Genomic DNA, 19050 nt, shown 5'->3' on the forward strand with positions numbered 1-19050 from the left:
TTTTACCATTTCCCCGAGAGAGCTTCTCATAAATGATGCATTTTCAGACCCTCTAGGGCAAAAAAAGTGAAATAAAACTTGACTTTATTCTAGCTGAAGTTTAAATGTTTTCATTGCATTATTGAACAGCTTTTGGACAGCAGAGATCTGGTTGACAGCAGAGTGGAAGGAAAGCAAGGAATGTCACTCGGGTTGCAACTAGCCAAGTTTGCTGCCAAGGCCATTACATACAACCCACTAACTGTAGTTGAAAGACTAGTCGCTGGACTGATACTTGCAGCTCAACTGTTGTTAATTGCCACTGCCTCGGTTTTAATTACATGGCGGAGCCTCCATCTGGCTCTAAACTATAAACTGCCTCACTTGCCGACCATAAAAGTTATGAAGTTATAAGACTCTAAGTAGATTGCATTTAACGGCGGGGATCGTTTCAGTTTCTTGCGAGTGCATTCCGAAGACCAGAAGCCCACAGACCGGAATTACACACAGAAGTCGAGTGTTTTCTTTCAGCGATCTTGGCTTTGTCATCATCCGGTTGTTGTTTCTTCAGTGGCCGATAAGATGAAGTGATTCATCCGGTGATGGAGGCCCATCTGCATTTATTTGATTTAATATGGAAGTCCAATACAAAATAGAAACTCAAGTGAGAAATCCACAACTTATTTAGCCAACAATTGCTATACTTATCCCCGACTCCTGACTCTCCCCGGCTATCATAATCTTTTTACTAGCCCGAGGAGTTGATGAAACTTTTCACCGACTGAAGTGAGCTTCTGGAGAGGTCCTTTGCTCCTTTCGTGTACATTTTTTTATGGCCTCCGATGTCCGACTCTGACACTTGCTTGTCGGCCATATCGTCGCCATCGCCATCATCGGGACAGTGTGCCAGTGATACAGTTCCATCGGTGGCTGTTTCTCTGTTTCTCGCCTCGGCAGCGGGCTTGTCATAATCCTTTCTGATAACATTTCATGTCACAAGCCATGGCCAAACACACTCGACGTTGTCTATGGCTTTAACCCTTACCTCCCGTCCGTGTCCGTGGCAGACACTTGATAGCTGTCGCTGGACTCCCGCTCTCTCCCAGCCCCTTTCTCCAGTGCCGCTCAATGGAAGACAAACAGAAAAATAAAGAAGAAAAAATCCGGAATATATATAAAAGAATCAGCAGCCGAAGACGAAGCGCGATAAGCAGCTAATGGCCGTCGACTTGGCCTCCGTCTCCCTTTTATCTCCAACTCCTCGTTGGACTCCCCCACCTATTATATAGTGAGTCTATTCAGAGCTGGACTTTACCCGCATATGTGTCCAAGGCACAGTGGGGACTGGTTCGAGTGGATATGGGCGGGAGATGCTGGAAATGATTCAGGAATCTGCTCCAGAGGCATATCTAAATCAATTAAAAATACATAACTCTCAAAGGGATGTTTAGTTCTTTGTTGGTGAGTCCTCACTGTACCATCAAAATCCATTGAAGTGCCTCTGAGCAGATTTCGCTATCAGAACACGCATCGCTTCTCGCTCCTCGTCTCGCTTTCTCGCCCAGCTTCATTACATATTTACGCTCTACGCTATTTACGCTGCATATTTACGCTCTGATTTGTGAAGACCAAGAAATCGCTACAGATGTTCTCGGCCACGCCTCCACCGCCGCTTACGCCCACCACTCATGCTATCTGAAGATTTGAAGCACATATATATATAGTGTACACATATAGGGACAAATCCGCTTTGGTGGCTCGTTTAATATGTCATGCCATTGATATGAAATCCTCCTCTCAGTTCCATGATCTCCGCGACGGCCACACGGCGTATGAGTAATCACGCACATGACCTTTCGCTCGCTTAAGCACATTTAATGCACTTTTATTTTCCCCACCAATCCTTGCCCTCCACTCGACTCATTGCTGCACTATTAAATACGTAATATAAACCGTAAAATAGTACATGTATTTATTTCCAGCGCCAGAATCCATAAACCGAAAGAATTTTTTACGCGCTCAGCGCGTTGAATGGAAATTTATGTGGGTATTTTCTGTATGTTTTATCGCACGAATTTCTGAGTAATTTAGCGAGAGGCCTAGCGTGGAGGGTTTTCCTTGATTTTCTGGTTTCAGGTTCCTTTTTCATACTTATGTTTGTGACATTGATGAGTGGAAGTGGGCAGTGAACTGTGTGAGTGTGCTGGAACGGGTTGAGCTCTGAGATTTATGGAAATTTAATGCGGTTTTTAGGCGACAAATATTGCTGTACTTTAACCTATATATATTATAATTTAATAGAAACTTAAATTACTTAGTGCTGGTCCCCTGGCTGCATTATATCACATGCTTTGTTCTACTTCTGTCAATTATCTTTTTGTTCAGCGATCCCCAAACACATTTTCCCACTCCAGACAGCAACTTAACCCCTTGGGGCTTGGTGCTTGGTGCCTGGTGTGCCTGGGATTATTCTGCATTTTCCTCGACTATCATTGACTGTCCATAAACATTTTCCAGCACCTCCCCCCCTGTACCTTGCTTATTTCTTTTTATTATTTTACTCTCTGGCGGTGACAGGCGTCTCGTACATGTTCGATAATTTGTTTTTAAACGGCTCATTGTTGTTGGAGCTTCTGCTGTTTCGACTCTTGTCGAATGGGCCCATTACAGGTACATGTGTTGTATGGTATGTGTCGGTTGTTTGTCTGAAGAGTCTGAAGAAAAAACCAAAGCTTTTTTTATATATGCCTGGCGGAGCGTCAACGGTGCCTGGAAAACGTGCCTTGAATTCGAGCAGGTTACCCCCGTGTGTGTCTGTTTATTTTTTTTTTTTTGTCCAGAGGGCTCTGTACTGCCCATAATAAAAGAATTTTAAGTGAAATTCACAACCTTGCGACGTAAATCGTAAAAATTCTGTTTTCAATGCGGCTTTTACTATTTTCGTGTTTGGGTTTCTGTTGTCGGTATTTAAAAAGGGAACTTCTCGTTTTGGTTTTTATGGCAACTTTTGCTTGGCAACGTTTGCAGAATTCAATTAGTCTGGCTATAAGGGGTTTGAGAGGCTCTGGCCATGGCTGATATTTTGCTTTACAATTAGTTGTCTAGAAGAAAAAGTGCCGCCACTTTGTCTCGCTCGTATTCTTATGCTCGAAAACTTTATTTTTGGCATCTCGGCTCGTTCAATGACTCTGAAATTCCCCCGGTGAATGTCAAGAGATCCTCCCTCTCCACTCGCACCATTTCCCATTTCTTGATGCAGTTTTCAATTTGCAATTTCTGTGCCTGTGCTGTCTTTGTTTATTGTTTATCTATGTTTTCTGTTTGCTGCTGCATTATTCCGTCTTTGGGGCGGCATTTTGTTTATTTTCCTTGGCTTATGCTGACGTCAAGCATCGCATCGCTGTTCACGACATTTGTGATCGAAAGAGTCGAACACGTTGGCACTCTTTCTCTTTCAAGGCCCCACTATCCCTTTCCCCGCCCCGATTATTATGTTTTTTGCATACAAAGTGCAATTCCAAAAGCCGCAGAAGCTTCTGTGATAAACACAGCCAGACAGACACCGCATAAACAAGGGAAAGCGAAAATAGACGGGGTAGGAGGCAGCCACAAAAGGCTTTTCGCATTTTAATAGAAATGTTCTGGCGTCTTGCTGGTGAACCTCAAACTGATGTCCTTTATGGTGCCTGTGGTTACCCTGTATCTTGTTACAGGGTGTCTCATTTGCAGCCTTCTCTGCGCTTCTCAAAAAGTCAAGCTTAGTGCTGGCAGCCTCTTTGAAAAATTATTCCCACTTTAATCAAAAACTCCTTTGTGCAAACAGAGCTTGTCAGGGCACATCCTCCTGCCGCTTTGTATGCTCATCATCGATTGTTGTCTGACTCTTTGCCATTTGTGGCGGCGGGTCTCTTCGAGTCTTAACCCATGCTCTGTGGTGTGTGGTGTGTGTGGCAGCGCGTGACTTTGAAAATCCGTTGCCGCATATAGATTTCCATTCCGTGGAATATCTCACAGACTTATGCCTGTCAATGCAATGCAGACACAGTGCAGACCAACAAAATAACAAAATATTATGCTACGTGATTTGTACGGCATTTGGCTCGCATCTCCATTGAATACCTACCTCATTCCACCACTCCTCTGGTGTCCAGATACCGAATCCCGATTCCTGATTGCATTTCTGCAATTGTGGAATATTTCTGCCGCATTGATTGCGTGGGCGAATAAAGCCATGCTACATCGATATGGAAATGGAGATAAAAGCTAGCGAGTACTAGAGGGGGGCTAGTGGGGGCAGTTTTCTAAATTGGTTGCCATTTGGTTGTTGCCCCATGAAATCCACTTGAATTGTGCCTCCTTGCCACTTGAGTTGGGGACGCCGTCGACGCCCACTTGCTGCCACAAAAAGCGTAAACATTTAATTTCCATGTGCCACGGGGAGCGAAACAAATGCAAAATAAACCAAGTGTTAAATATTTGACAGGGGGCATACACATGACAACAGGAGGCGGTTGCAAGTGGCAAGTGGAAAGTGGCAAGAGGCAAGAATCGCATAGGAGTGGCCCAGGCCTGGCTGGCCACCTCTCACGTCTAGAATTTCTTCTTTAGCCTAAGGCTGGCAACTTTGCTGCATTTCCTGACAGCTCCACCGGCACCAGAAAATCTAGCCAAAAAGCCCACCCATCACTACACTGAGGGAAAAGTTTAGGGTTTCTTTAATTATTACACGTTGAGGCAGTTGGAAAGTGTTAAATTTTAAAGTCTTGCAAGGCTTGTAGTATTTTTTAAATATTTTTCCCTACCCTTTATCCCTTAACTTTTCTGGCAGTGTCTCATATGCTTCGCTAATGACTTTTCCTTGCCGGGCAGGTCGCCTTTCCCTCTCTCTTTTGGGAAAATGTCAGTGTCGGCGCCCTCGCACTTCATTATTTTGAGTTTTCCAGCCCTCTCTCGCTCGCACTGGCGGGCCCTGCCATAATTTCTCCTTTCTTTTCACTTAAACTGGTTCAAGGTGTTGACTTTGTTGCACGTAATGTGTATGTGTGTGTATGGGTGTACACAACACGGAACTTGTGGCACCTGCAGCCGGTTAATGGCTTCCTTGTCGTCTTCCTTCCATCAACCTTTAGGTCCTCCGCCTCCAAACCTATTTTCCTGCTTTCGTTTATTGTCTGTCATGTGGCCGTAAAATGATTTCCTCCAAGCAGAGCAGCTCCTGTCACCCAGGGCTTGGAGATTCGCCTTGGAGATTCTTTTTCCATATCCTTTGCACTTGACACTCTCATACCCTGTCACCCTTACAGTTGGAGAGCCACAGTTTTAATTACAGTTGTGGGGCGACTGGTGAACATGGCAGACATTCCGCTAGACGGCCGTGTTCCTCATTGTTCCAGTTTTTTGTTGTTTTGTCTGCCCCCGCGGCTCATCCCCTGCCAGAACTTACAGCTTTCGGCTATTGTCTCGCTTGTTTAGGGTCTGGCCAGCATTTTTCCCTTTATATATATTTTTATACCCCCCCTCATATATATATTTGTTCCTTGCCACATATTATTGTGTGTTTCCTCTAGTGGAAATGTTTGCTCGGCTGGCTGGATGGTTGGATGGCTGGCTAGCTGACTTGGCTGCCTGCCTCAAGAAGAGCAAAGCACACACACTTGGAGTGGGGCAGAAAGCGGCTTACTCGGTGGGATAGTAGGGGGTGGTAGGTAATAATAAACCACGAGCTGCGCATACCAAGCGTCTACAATTACCGCCGTACATACACATACATATCTCAAGAAGGGAAAACAGAACAGGAAAAGCTGAAAAACATATTCCAATAAATTGTTAGAAAGCCGCAGAGGGTGAGGCTCTTTGGCCCTGCAAAAGGCAAATTGAAAATTATATTCCATTCTTATTTTTTTACATTTTTCCTGGCCATGGGTCAGTTGGTACCTAACCGGAAAATGTTTTTGGGGGCCGACGACTGAAAGTTAGAAATAATGTTGATTTAAAATTATTATAGACTGGAGCTGTACTCTTTCCTTCGGTCATGACTCAACTTTCCTTCAAGGCAACTCCAATTAGCGACTCACAGTAGAGTTCTGGGTAAAAACTTATCGTTTCCATTAACAGGAACTCTCGGGCCTTATTTGCTTGGCAAATAAACAAACGATTGTACGAATGGAGGCCAAGATGCAAGAGAAGTTTTGCCACAAATCCCCAGAAGATATAAAAAAATATTGTTGTCTCTGCGTTGTGCCTGTGATTTCGATCGAAGAGTTCCAAGGGAAGTCATCACTTCGATGATGATAACCAGACGGCGACAGTGGCAGTGCCAGACCCAGTGCCAGTGGCAAATATTGACAATCCGCCAGGTGGAGGGGACTGACTCTTCTGCGGTTAACCATCTCCACGGCCAACCACTTGACTGACTTTTGTTGCAAATTATTATTTCTATTTTTATTTATTTTATTATTATTGTTGTCTCTGACTTCATCTCCATTTTACCTCGGTGCTGCCGCAGCTCAATTTGCATTTGGCCAGGTGGGAGGAGCACAGGACTTGCATTTCAATGACAATATTTCCCTTTGCCGTCTTCCGATCGCCTCGAGTGAGTCCAATGCTCTCCTCCAGCTCGACTGAGATGCCTGGCAATATGGGAATTAGAATTTTAATTTAATTTTCAAGCTTAATTCTTCATCAATGTATAGCTTGGAAGCTCTATAAAAAGTTTTGATGAAGAACTCTATTGGCATAATTTTGTTCTTTTATATTCCAAGTTCCACATCATTTCCATCGCTCATCTCTGGCTGGCAATTTGCCTTTGGTTAGTTGCTTGGTTGGCGTTTCATTTTGATTTGATTACATTAGTTGCAAGTCTCGGCTTCGCTCTCCACTTTCCCCCTCGGGGTATCCATTTTAAAGTTCATTTGCCCACCTCGTCCTGCCGATGTCCTGCTCTTCGTGGCCTCCGGTTGAATGGCTACACTTCCGTCTTGGTTATTTACCCAAGTGCGGGGATTTCTAGTTCGTTTGTCATTCAACTCCAGCAGGAGCATCCAGCAGCCAGCAGCCAGCCCTCTATCTATCTATCCCAGTTCCATATCCGCCGCCTAGTTCAAAAAGTTGATTTGCTTCTTGGACAAGTTTCCCCATTTCTACTCCCATTTTTTGCGAGCTAGCACTTGTTTTGGCTTTTACAGGAAATTTGCAAGTCATAAACAAGTTTTTGCTTTTTATTTTACTTGTGTGAGCTCCTCTCGGATTACTTTATTCGTTTTTTAGGTCTAGTTTTTGGCTTTTTTGGCCTTTTGTCTTAGGGAGCCGCAATGAAGTCGTATATTTCGAAAATTACTTGAAAAAAGTTTGAGAAACTTGGGGGGCTTATTAAAAATAGTTGAGAGGTGTATGATAAATAATTCTGGAATCTAGAAACCTCAAAGAGATTTCAAGTAGAACCTTTTAGGCTTCCTTTCCGAACTCACACCTCTGATTTGTAGTGATTGCTAAACTTTTCGACCTCAAATAGATTTCGTGCCCACTTCTTCATGTTTCGGAATGTCGGTGGCTCGTAACTCATTTGACTGAAAGCTTTTCGGTGTTTCGCCAGTTATTCTCAAATGTCCTTGAGTGTAACCACAGAAAAAACAGGAGAAACCTAAAACAAAAGAACCAGAAAAGTGAAAAAAAGAACGAAAACCAAGTGTAAAGTTGTAATGGCCATCAATCAAAGCCGGCGAAGCGGAGAGAGTGAGGTCCTCCTATACTGCGGGTGTAACATCTTTTTGCCGTCATATCGTTCAATGTCATCGGCTGGAGAACCAGGACAGGTGTTTCTCTTTGGTGGGGTTAAGGTGGCAGGTGGTCCCTCTGGGTGGAGCAAACATTTGTTGTGGCTGAAATTAGCATATGAGTCATGGTCTGGCCTGCCTGGCTCGCTTGCCAAGCCATTAATAATCCTAACAAACAAAAAAAACATTTGCTCTGGGCGTTCTGGTAAATATCACTTAAAACTTATAAAAAAATAGGAGTGGGGAGAAAGGACTCTTATGCACATGGAAAAATAATCCAACCTTTTAGGGAAAGAGCTTGACTTTATGATTTAAATATAAGAGCATCCTAGTGGTGGCAATTAGCGGAGAAGTGTACTGGCCCGGAGTAAGTCCTGGCTCCTGTCTGTCCTGGCAACACTCGTAAATTGTCATTCGCAAACATCGCACATACGCTCAGTTGAACTTTGCAGTTTGCAGTTCGGCTCTGTTCTTTTCTAGCGTGCTGATTTGCTTGTTTTCCATTTTTTCCCATTTTTTTCTGTTTTTTTTGTTAGTTTCTGCAGCCCATTTTCGAGTTGACAATTTGAATAAAAGCCCGGCTATAAGGCTATCCGTCTATCCGGGTATATGGGGTGTTCAGTGAGCATGTGCTCTTTGCCAGAAACTCTCTGGATTCCTTCGGTTCGGTGCCCTGCGACTCCCCTGGCGAATGTAGCTCCTCTGATGCATTGTTAGGGCATTATTTATGGCACTTTCGACTGGCTCTAATGGATTGCAGATAAAGCGGAGAGTTCTATGCTTTAATGTCTAAGAGCTTAACTTAATTTTATTTATAATTTAAATTTTTAAAAGAACATAAGCTCGCTCATGTGTAACATACTTTTTATAGAATAAATAGACAAAGTCTTGTCTCATTTCCACTTGACATGCTGCTCTGGCCTCCAAGTGCACTGCATCTACTTCATTTTAATAATTTTCCTTCCTCGTTTGCCTTGCCAGCCAGAGCCAAGCCAAGTCAAGTCAAGTCATTTTGTAGCTGCAATCCAAACACAAACTAAGAGCAGCATTTTTGAGCTCGTTATGCAAAAGAAAAATATGAAATGTGGAGAAAAACTTGATTTGTCAACCCAACAATGCCATGCAGTCCGTGTGCTGTGCTTTGTATCTTAAGCCAGCAATGTCAACATTTTTGCCTGACATTTTGCTGGCATTTCGCATTTTCCTTGGAATTTTTCCCCATTTTTCCATTCCTCATATGATTTTCCTTATCGTACAATAGTTCATTTTGTGACATAACTTTGCTGATATTCGCCTGATGTCTATAGTCATTTGGATAATATTATATATTTTTCCCTCCTTGAAAATGAGCGTGGGAATTCGGGTTTGTTGTGGCATGTGTGGCATGGCCTGGAAAACCTAATTGAATTGCTGGAAATTATCGATTGTCTGGCAAGTAGTAGTCGCTGAGACCCTAAGACCTTCGCCAACAAAGTTGTAGTTGCAATCTGTTGGGGGAATCTTGGCTAACCCGCATGTAACTGTCAACTTTGCTTATGGGGGAACTTTGCCTTTGGCCTTCATTTAGGGGGTGTCCCATCCACTCTCTGTTTTAGCCACTTTTGTCTCTCACCTAAGCCAAAGAGGAAACTTTTGTCAAACGACTTTCGCATGCATTTTTAATGCAAAGGCCAGCCAGAAAACGAAAAAAGTTCAAGCAAACAAGTTTAAACTAACTGGCTGGCAGGGTGGGTGGGAAGGTTAAGCGGCGGGTGGCAGGTGTGGGTGGGTGGTGACGCAATGCGACAGCATGAAAAATATGAAAAAAAGGAAAGCAAAATGGAGGAGGAGGAGGCAAGCGAACCGAACCCTTTCCCATTTTTTGACCAGCAGCCAAAAAGTGCTGTGAGCCCAGGAAATTGAATTACTTTGCTTGTGCACACGCCCCCTTTTTTGCGCCATCCCCCCAACACCCACACCCTCACATGCACACAATAATCGTTTCCGCTTGACTTTACCCCAATTATGTCAAATCAAATTGTTCACTTCCCAGCAGAACAATATAAAAAACAGCTTAACCCTTCAATGACCCCACAAACTGTGACCAAAAATCAAAAGGAATTATACCAATAGGGGAGAGTTGGGAGAAGGGTAGGGTTCTCCCAACTAATTGAAGCTATGAGTTAGCAAAATATATTATTTTAATTCTTCTAGACCATTGAGTCTGTAGAGTATGTGTTCTCCACGTCTTTTGAATTTCTAAAATAATTGAAACATTAACTTTTTGCAAAACGGCAGCCATTTCTTTGTCAGAGATTTAAATTCATTTGAAAAGTGGTCCTGGCTGGGGGTATTTAAAGGAGGACGTGTGAGGGAAGAGTGGCCTAAGGGACGACAACATCCGCATCGTCATCAGCGGCGGCCTCAAAGGAAGCACTCAATTTATGCAAATCGCATGTAAATCTGTTTGAGAGCCAGCCCTGAATAAGGGGGCATGGGCATGGGTCTAGTAGCTGGAAATTGCAAGCTGAATTGTTTGCACAGAGCCAGATGCCACTGAGGAGTAGAGGGTGTTTAATACACATCTTGAAATGTGCGAATTTCTTCGCGATGCGACTGGCGTTAAATGCCAGTTTACAGTTTTGAGGGGATTGCCCCGGGAACTGCCAATAAAATGGTAATGTGGAAGTGTAATAATGGAAGTAAAAAATACCAGAAAACCTAAAGCTATTGGGGGCGGAAAAGAAGATCCGAATAGCTTAGACATATGTAAAGAGATAATGGCATGGCCATAAAAAATAATGAACCAGAACGTGAGGCGGAGAGAGAGCTTAGAAATCAGGACACCAAAGCTGTGGGGAAAACGAGAAAATGCCAATGGAATATTCATCTAAATTGAGAATCGATATGAAAGCATTTAGCCTGCTAACCACGTTGAATTTTAAGGGAAGTCCTCTGCTGTTTAAAGCACTCCCTACCGGGATTCATGGCTCACTGCATTTCAAGTGCAGTGGGTAACAAGCGTATTAAAAAAAAAAGGAAAGTAAAGTAAGGTAAAGTAGCGAAATAAAAAAATGGCTATGGCAGTAATCCTAAAACAAGGACTCCCTCGATTTTTTGGTTGCCTCAGGTGACGAGATGCTGAGGGTTGTGCAGCAGGCCTCTGTTAATGGAGTTGGCTGCTGCTTCGTTTGAGCTCAAAGTGCAGACACGTGCCAATGTGGGGTTCACAGTCCGCAGTCCACACGGTTCATGGGTTAACATTCGCACACAGTCGTGTCGAAAATATTGCCACTCATTTTGGCCCAAAACTGTGTTGCTGTCGCATTTTCGGGGGTTCATTGGACGGCGGCAGTGGCAGTGGCAGTGGTCCACGTAGAACTCACCGTGACGGATTTGCATGGCCATCGAAAACCTGAAACCACCACCTCAACCACTCACCACCCGGCAGCATCAGCCACCCCATGCCACCCATTCATCACTCAAAATATGCACCAAAAAATAAACAGAGAGAAAATAATGTTTCAAATCAAAATTAAAATATTTAAACCATTCTTAGGTTGACATTTTCATAATCTTGTTTCAAAATAAATTATTCAAATCTCACATTTGAAACATTGAAAACATTTTTTATTTCACATTTCTTCAAGTGTATGATATGTAACAACCCCCTTTTTGGGAGCTATCTCAAGCTGCCACACACATTGGCATTTGCAACATTCAACATTTTGTTGCCATGTTGCTTATCAGCCAGGAACCACTGTTGTTCCACCCCAGGGGTGGTTTTGCATATTCCGGAGCGTTGGGTGGGGGGTAGTAGGCGGTTAGGTGGTCCTGCAATCGATATGAGGGCACCCCCTCTGCAGCTTGCGGTAGGCACGTCTGTTTGACCAGCGACCAAGGTGGATATCCACCCAAAAATCCCACTTTAAACCCACTTCAAAGCCCCACCCCAACCATTCTTTGACTCGAGTTACACAAAGTTAAACACTCGATAAGCGAGCCTCCTTGTTTTCCCTTTATTTGTCGTGTTTTTCCTTTTTTTTTATTTATGATTTATATAGAACAAAAATATCCTGGTTGCTACTGACAGCAGCCATTGATGGAATGGTGGGTGGCTGGTACTGAGGGGGTAGTCTCAGTAACTCAGTTCCCTCGAACAGAAATTGTCACAAAATATTCGCCTGCCGGATTTTGTTTCACAATTTTTTCTGTTTTTTGCTGATTCTGTTCCCGGATCCCGGTTTCCAATTTGCATTTGTTTATCCAGCTTCCGAGCACTTTCCAATTTTAAACCAATTAAAGTTGTCGAAACTTGCTGTTTCCGGAGACCCGAAAAGCTAATCCCGGGTTAAAAGGCTTTTCGCGATTTACTTCCTCGAGATCTCAAAAAGAATAAAGAAAACAAATTTATATTTATTTTCATTAAAGCTGTCGAAAGTTTTAAATTTCATTAAGCTACAAATTTGTACTCTCTCTCTCCCGGTGCGGTGGGGTGGTGGAAATTTTAGAAATTCAATTTCTTTCAGTTTCATTTTTTGGGCTGCTTCCTGGGCGGTCCTTTTGGATTGACATGTTCAGGTAATGGGGGAAACTTTCCGGAACAGGTTCGCACAGATTTTCGTCTCTTTTTTTTTATGGCTTTTCCGACAGCTAATGAATAAGGGAAATTTTCGACATTAATGGCTGGTGGATGAAAGGCAATATTCAGCCTTAAAAAATGATAGAAAAACTAAAGCTGCACTTTCTATTTCTTAAACTCGATACTGGGTTTGTAAAACAATATAAACCTTGCATGACAAAAAAATGTATACAGTTTCCATTTAACACCTTCGTGAGCAAACCAGATAGGTTTACAGATTTTCTGCTAAAAGGGGGTCTAACCATTCACTTTTTCGCGTTCACGTGCCCGTTGCCAATGCGCCAAAAAAAAGTTATTCGCCAAAATCGCATTAAATTTAATATGATTGTGCGATTATCGCATTAGCAGCTCTCGCTCGCCAGCTGATCATCATCATTACTTTGCTTTCGAATGCGACATCACGTCCGACCGTTCGCATATTTGCTGAAAAATGAATGTCTGTCATGACAATTGTCAGTCTCTGTGGGTGACAGGGAAATGTTGCTTGAAAATCAGTCTTTTTTTCCGTCTTTCTCCTGCTGTTGTAAATCAAATTTGCGACAGTTTTCCTCAAACGCTCATACACATGAAAGGCACAGAAAAAAAACAATAATAAACGTAAATAAAAGCGGGAGCCAAAACACATAAAATCGTAACCAAATCATTAGCAGTTCATAAACAAAGCTAATTTATTATAATTTGCATACTTAGCTCGATTGCGTGATTGTTTTGTATAGTTTGGCGAGACAGTGGCTGTAAAACCTTAATTTCCCAGCGAGTAGTGATTGTAAAACTGTTTAGTTGGGAAATTCTTGAAACAGGACTAGCACTGTTTACTGTCGTTTCCAAAGCAATTTCAAGACACCACCAAGGGGAAGAGACATTTTTCACACTTTTATATTAATGCATGCCAGCCAGACAACTAGTTTAGTGTCAACATTGTATGAGTAATGAGACTTGCTATAGAAAGAGACGGGCATAGCTGATCGGAAAGAGAGGGCAGATGCAGGGAGATGGATAGTCACGGCAGGAAGAAGCCTTTTGTTGGGATATGAGCCAAGTCACCATCAGGCATCGACAGCAGAAGGTATTAGCAGAGAGAGAAATTAGATTAACTTAAATATTTATTTTTTTATCTTTAGATTTTTGATTTAAAAAACTGTATATTTAAAATAGTTTTTAATAATGTGAATACTTAATTTTTAGTTGGATATTCTCTCTATATATTTTTGTGAGTGCCTTTCCCTCTAGCTTTCAGGCACTGCTCCTTGCATGTGTAATCAACATTAAACTGTATTTTGTAATCAGCCCACACACACACTCACACACCCCCACATCTACCCACACTAATACCAACATACGCATAATACTCGCATGCGGAAAAGTTTGCCAGCTCAGCAACCGGAAGTGAAGGCGGCAAAGGACGAGTGAGAAAAAATGCCGCTTGCAGGTGTCGTCCTCTTTTTCCTTTCTTCTGGTTGCAGGAAGAAAAAAAAAAACTGCAACTCATGCAAGATGCTGACTAAAGGGGGGGGGGGATGACAGAGAGCAAACACATTATAAAATCTATACACGCTCTAAGCGCACTTTTAACCCATTAACGCCCCCACAAAAGCCAGTCTCCATTTCAGTTTCAGGCTCTGGCGGCTTAATGTTTGCCTGATGACGTGGCTGAAAGTTGTCCGAAACTAAAGGGCACTTTGAGAAAAATATATTAATACTTTTTAATATTAATTAGAGTATTAATAAGCTTAAAAAAAATACAAAAATTAAATCAAGTTTGTCTCAAATCAAACTTTTGCGGAAAATAAAGCTAAGTTTAATAAAATTTCTCCCCGTGCATCAAACTCTGCTCTAAGCTACCAAACTCCCCCGAAGAAATAGTGTCAACTTTGCGTTGGCGGCATTTTAATGCAAGCACCCCTCCTCGCTTTTTTTCCGCCTTTTTGGGGGTAGCCACCCCCCCAAGTATTAACACCTCTGTGCCCCCGCTGCCTCCTGCATGCATTGTCTATTGTTTCCTGCATTTCTGCCGTTGTAGCCGTGCCCTGTTCTATTTTTATTTTTTTTTTGTTGCCCCAACAAAACGCTTTATCGTCTGTGCATAATAAATTGTCTCAGCCTCCTCGGTTGGTCTTATTTCGCCCCACCAGTGCACTGGTGTTGCGTATTAAACGCTCTATGCAATCCGTATAGATGAAATATATTTATACATTTTTTTTTGCCATGAAGCTAGTGACATGTGGCAGCAAGGAGTGCAGTACATTTTCCAAGACGCTGACTCTGAAAGCCTCTCTATCTGTAGTCCTTTTCGCATTAGCCACGCTTGGCTTGACTTTCGCCAACCGGTAACTGATGTCGTTATGCAATCTATATAGATATATGACTTTGTGCAGACTAGTTCTATTTTTTATCCCATTTTTTTTTTGTCGGCATATTGTGTAACAGCTGTGTGACTTCAGTGGCTTTCAAACCCCCTCAGAAAATCGCACAAAAGCATGCTACACTTTTTTTTGTCCCATCATTTTTGGTGTCTGTTTGCAAACTTTGACCATATTTTGGGGAGTAGGGAGAACAGACTGCACTCTCAGCTTGTCTTCTTTTGTAATTATTTTAAAAGCGCAACTTGTGCACGTAACGACATTTGTGGCAACATTGCTGGCGAAAAAAAAAAATGACAAAGAAACTCCAGAGAAGCGGATGGTAGAAGTCAGCGATTGCCATTTTAAGAGAACATAAACAAAAGCATTTTGCTAAAGTTGTAAGGACAGAAAAAAGAAATTGTTGAAAGGAGGTGGGTGAGTGCGTGACTGGGTGGGCGATGGAACTCGAAACTTGAGAACAGTGGGCCGAGTTACAGACAAAAAAGGAAGAAGCCACTGAAGGGCAGGGGATCCACAATCCTAATTAGATAAATTCCTTTTAATGATTCATGCCATTTTCATTCATTATTATTGAAAGTCAAAAATATGTCTGCCCGGAATTAATACACTTTTTTCCATAGCTCGAAGTCTGGAAAGTAATCTCATAAAGAATCAGCACCTAGAGAAACTTTTTCGGCGACGTTTGCCGTCTGCGCCAAGTCAAGTGGCGGCATCTCCCCAATTTCCAACCCACTAAACGAGGCCAAACACTTAGACACTCCCCTCGAAAGCCGCCCACTTATCAAACTTCATATTTACAAACTCCAGTCCCAAAGTAGAGGAGGTCAGAATGCACAGAGAAAAAAATATGAAGACCTATAGACAGGATAACCTTTGAGTAGCTTCGAGTTTCTTTTAAAAATAATGAGTATAAAGACAATTTAAAATATTTATAACTTATTTAGGATTTACAATTAATAACCAACTATTCTGCTGATGTATCGCCAAACTAGTTGCCTTATAGTTTGTGAAGTCAAGTGCACTAGGAAACCCAAAAAGGGAGTGATGGCAGAAATAGAAACGAGAAGAGTTTACACAAAAAAACTTCCGGCGCCGCCGGCCATTAGCTGAAGACCCTAGAGGGCACTTCAAGGCAGAAAGAGATAAGGGAGTACATTTAGAAAGAGACACATCTCGACAGAGAAGAGTCAGCGACTTGATAATGATAATGAGTGAAAATGTTGATTATCCCTAGGATAGCTGGGAATCCACCCCGTCGAGGATTGTTATGCAAAGGAGCAGTGACTGCGTTAAGGAAAGCAAATTAAATTGCTGCAAAAATGTTTGCCAATCCGGCCCATTGCCTCCCTGCTTCTCCATCCTTGGAGCAACCCTTTGAGCATATTTTGTGCATTTAAAATATGCGTAAATGGAGAAAAGTTCAAGTCAAGTTGAAGTTGAAGTTGAAGCTGAAGTAGAAGCTGAAAGGTTGAACAAATGAAATCCTCGAGCTGCCAGTGGAGCATGCTCATCTGCCAAGTTAACAGACAGGGTCTGCGGATGGAGAATGGGTACTGGGGAGCTATTATAATTCCCATCCGATGGATTCGGGAATAGTGTCTCAAGTACAGAGAAGCAATTGTGTCTGCTGGCAGACAGACTCAGTCCTCAGCTCAATTAGATAGTCGCTTACAATGCGCCCAGCCCTTTCAGCTGCTCAGTTCAAGTTTTGTTAACAATTTCAATTTTCAGCGAATGAAATAGCATTTCACTTGCCCGTTGCCACTTTCCACTTGCCAAATATTTTCTTAATTATTTCCTCCTGACATTTTGGTGACTTGAACACGCAGTCGTTGAGGCTCGACTTCCGTGCTTTGTATTTAACACTCCATTACACTCGGCATGTTTTCAATAATTTTCCATCACATTTATTATTTGAACTCGAAGGAGAATGGGTCTAAAATGTCAGCTCGAACTGTCAGATTTGCTGCCAAAATTGTACAAATTGCTATGGAACCAGTTTCATTGCACAAAAATCTCATTTGCAATTTATAAAGAGGTTTCTCTTCTTTTTCGTTATTATGATTATCAAGTGGAGAACGCATTTCGTATTTATGAGTTTTAAATTAAATGCAATCTCGAGGATTGTTCTCTCAGCCTTTGGGTCTGCCTCGGCCTCTGCCTCTGTCTCTGGCTCCTCAAATATTTATTGATTTTCGTCAAAAGAGACCTACTCCTCGTTTGTTATGGCAAAAGGATAAGTTTGCCAGAGGCCTCTGACAATTTTTGCAAAACGGTTTAGTGGGGAAACAGGGGGGGACAATGGACCTGGAAGTGGGCAAAAGTTCGCCTTATTGAGCCTTCAATTTGGCCATGTCCTGGCGCAATGTTTGCCTTAAATATTTTATTTGCCAATGGATATCCTTTTTTTCTCCTTGTCGTCTTGCCGTCGAATGTTGCGTGTTCAATTGACAGGAATTGGATGAAGTTTTCTTGGGCTTGGAAAGTGTTCTGAGGCCAAGGCGAACTTGGAATGCTCTTAAAAAGAATACTATTTAAGCAAATATAAAAAAGAGTAGTAACTGATATTATTATCTTAAACGACAGGCTTCAACTACAAATCCCTTTTGGAAAAATACCTTGTCGATCTGAAAGTGTATTGAGAAAAGTTCAACACCAATCCAATAAATACATTTTGCGCCTTTTCGTAGGCCAGCCATTTCAACCTTCCGCCAGTTGTTGTGTCGCCTAATCCCCTCCTGGCTGGTCCTGTCTATTTTCCCTGAATACGTATATATAATATAAAGCTACAGCCTCCGGGCCTGTCTGATTGTCTGGCTGTCTAACTCCATGTTGCCTTTGCTCAGCCAGAAGTGTTAACTTGTTTGGCCAAGATTTACGATTTCTTTTCCACTCCCTCCCCCTGACTCACTCACCTTTTTTGGTGGCGGAGGAGTAGGAGTTCGAAAGCCTCGGGGCATCGAATTCAAATTCAGCTGACAAAAGCATAAATCGGTTTCTGGCGACTGACTTGAGCTCACTCACTTTGATGTGGAAATGGAAGACTGGATATGAAAAGCTTGTTGTAATTTTCAATTTCTGTCAAAAAGAATCAACTGCAGTAGACGGTGGAGACCGGAGAGATGGGAGAGGAGGACAGGACACCTTGGGAAAACCACTTAACCGCACTTAATGCCACAAACAATTTTACAATTTGAACTGTCTGCTGTCAGTGGAAAATGCCCTCCTAAGTGCCCTGGTACATGGCTCTTTTTACAGTCATTAAAGTTAATTGTGTAGTGAAGAAAATTGTGTGGAAATGTTTGGGAACAGAAACCCAGGAGCACCACCTGCTCGTGCTTGACATTATTGTGGTGGGCTTCCCACCGCAGAGCTCAGAGCCTGCTGAGCTTTAATCCTTCGATTCTATAAATTACCACACGATTCCGTGGCGAAAAATTATTTTTAATTAATAATAAGTTTTAAGTGCGTTGGCATGACAGCAGCCGGCTGATATCCCACCCACCCTGCCTCGGATTCCCTCCCTGAACTTTGTGTAATTCAATGCCCCTGTACCTGGGTACAGAGCTTCTCCCCTTTGGCACTCTCGTCTCATTTTCATTCAATGTTGTTCTTGCCGGAGCTGCGTCGTCTATTAATTAAATTAAAAAGTTCACAGCCAGCGTTCTCGTCAACTAGAATGGGTGTCCTCTTACTTTTTTCTACTCATCATCAGCTCATCAGCATGCAAACTATGAAAAACAAACTACAAAAAGTGTCATGCCTTTGAAGTTGAAAGAGATGCTTTAAAGGAATTCCAAGAGATGTAATTGAATATTTAACAATGTGCTAAATTGAGTAAATATTTATAAATTATTCTGTAATTCCTTGGACTCTCCAATATGCAAATAATTAAAGCAATTAAGTTTCCCGTCTGGCCGACTGATTCAATTGAACCGCGAACCCTTTTGTAGTAGTTTAAAGTTGAAAGTTTAAACAGTTCATTGCTCGCTTGTAAGTGTTTTTTTTTTAATATTATTTTTTTATTTTTTATTTCTCTGTTGTGTTGGTGTTTTTTTTATATTTTTTCCTTTTGCATTCCGCTCGACAATTATGCATTATTTACAAAAGTTAATTGCCGACGCGCAACAGCATTGTTCGACAAGGACCACGCCCATTGTAGGAGGATGGCAATTAACAACATTATTGACTCTGTTCGCTGGCAAAAATTCTCTGTTCTCTGGCTGGCAGCCGGGGGCGGAAATGGAGGGCAGGAGGACGAGCCGCAGCGGCACTTTGAAATGCTAATGAAATTGCCTTTTAAAGCAGAAGCTGC

General features: G+C 42.3%; 1 protein-coding gene and 1 long non-coding RNA gene across 9 annotated transcripts in view; one reads left to right on the forward strand and one right to left on the reverse strand.

The window, feature by feature from the left end:
* LOC6506847 (cyclin-dependent kinase 14) overlaps positions 1-19050 on the forward strand; it is an 82973-nt gene that overhangs the window by 36283 nt on the left and 27640 nt on the right. The window lies entirely within an intron of this gene.
* LOC26513863 lies at positions 68-2159 on the reverse strand. The gene is made up of 2 exons (XR_001408862.3): positions 1458-2159; positions 68-1388 (listed from the first exon to the last, which is right to left on the reverse strand). It is a non-coding gene; the product is annotated as an uncharacterized LOC26513863 (long non-coding RNA).

The sequence above is a fragment of the Drosophila ananassae genome, chromosome 2R, assembly GCF_017639315.1.
Source record: "Drosophila ananassae strain 14024-0371.13 chromosome 2R, ASM1763931v2, whole genome shotgun sequence".
NCBI lineage: Eukaryota > Metazoa > Arthropoda > Insecta > Diptera > Drosophilidae > Drosophila > Drosophila ananassae.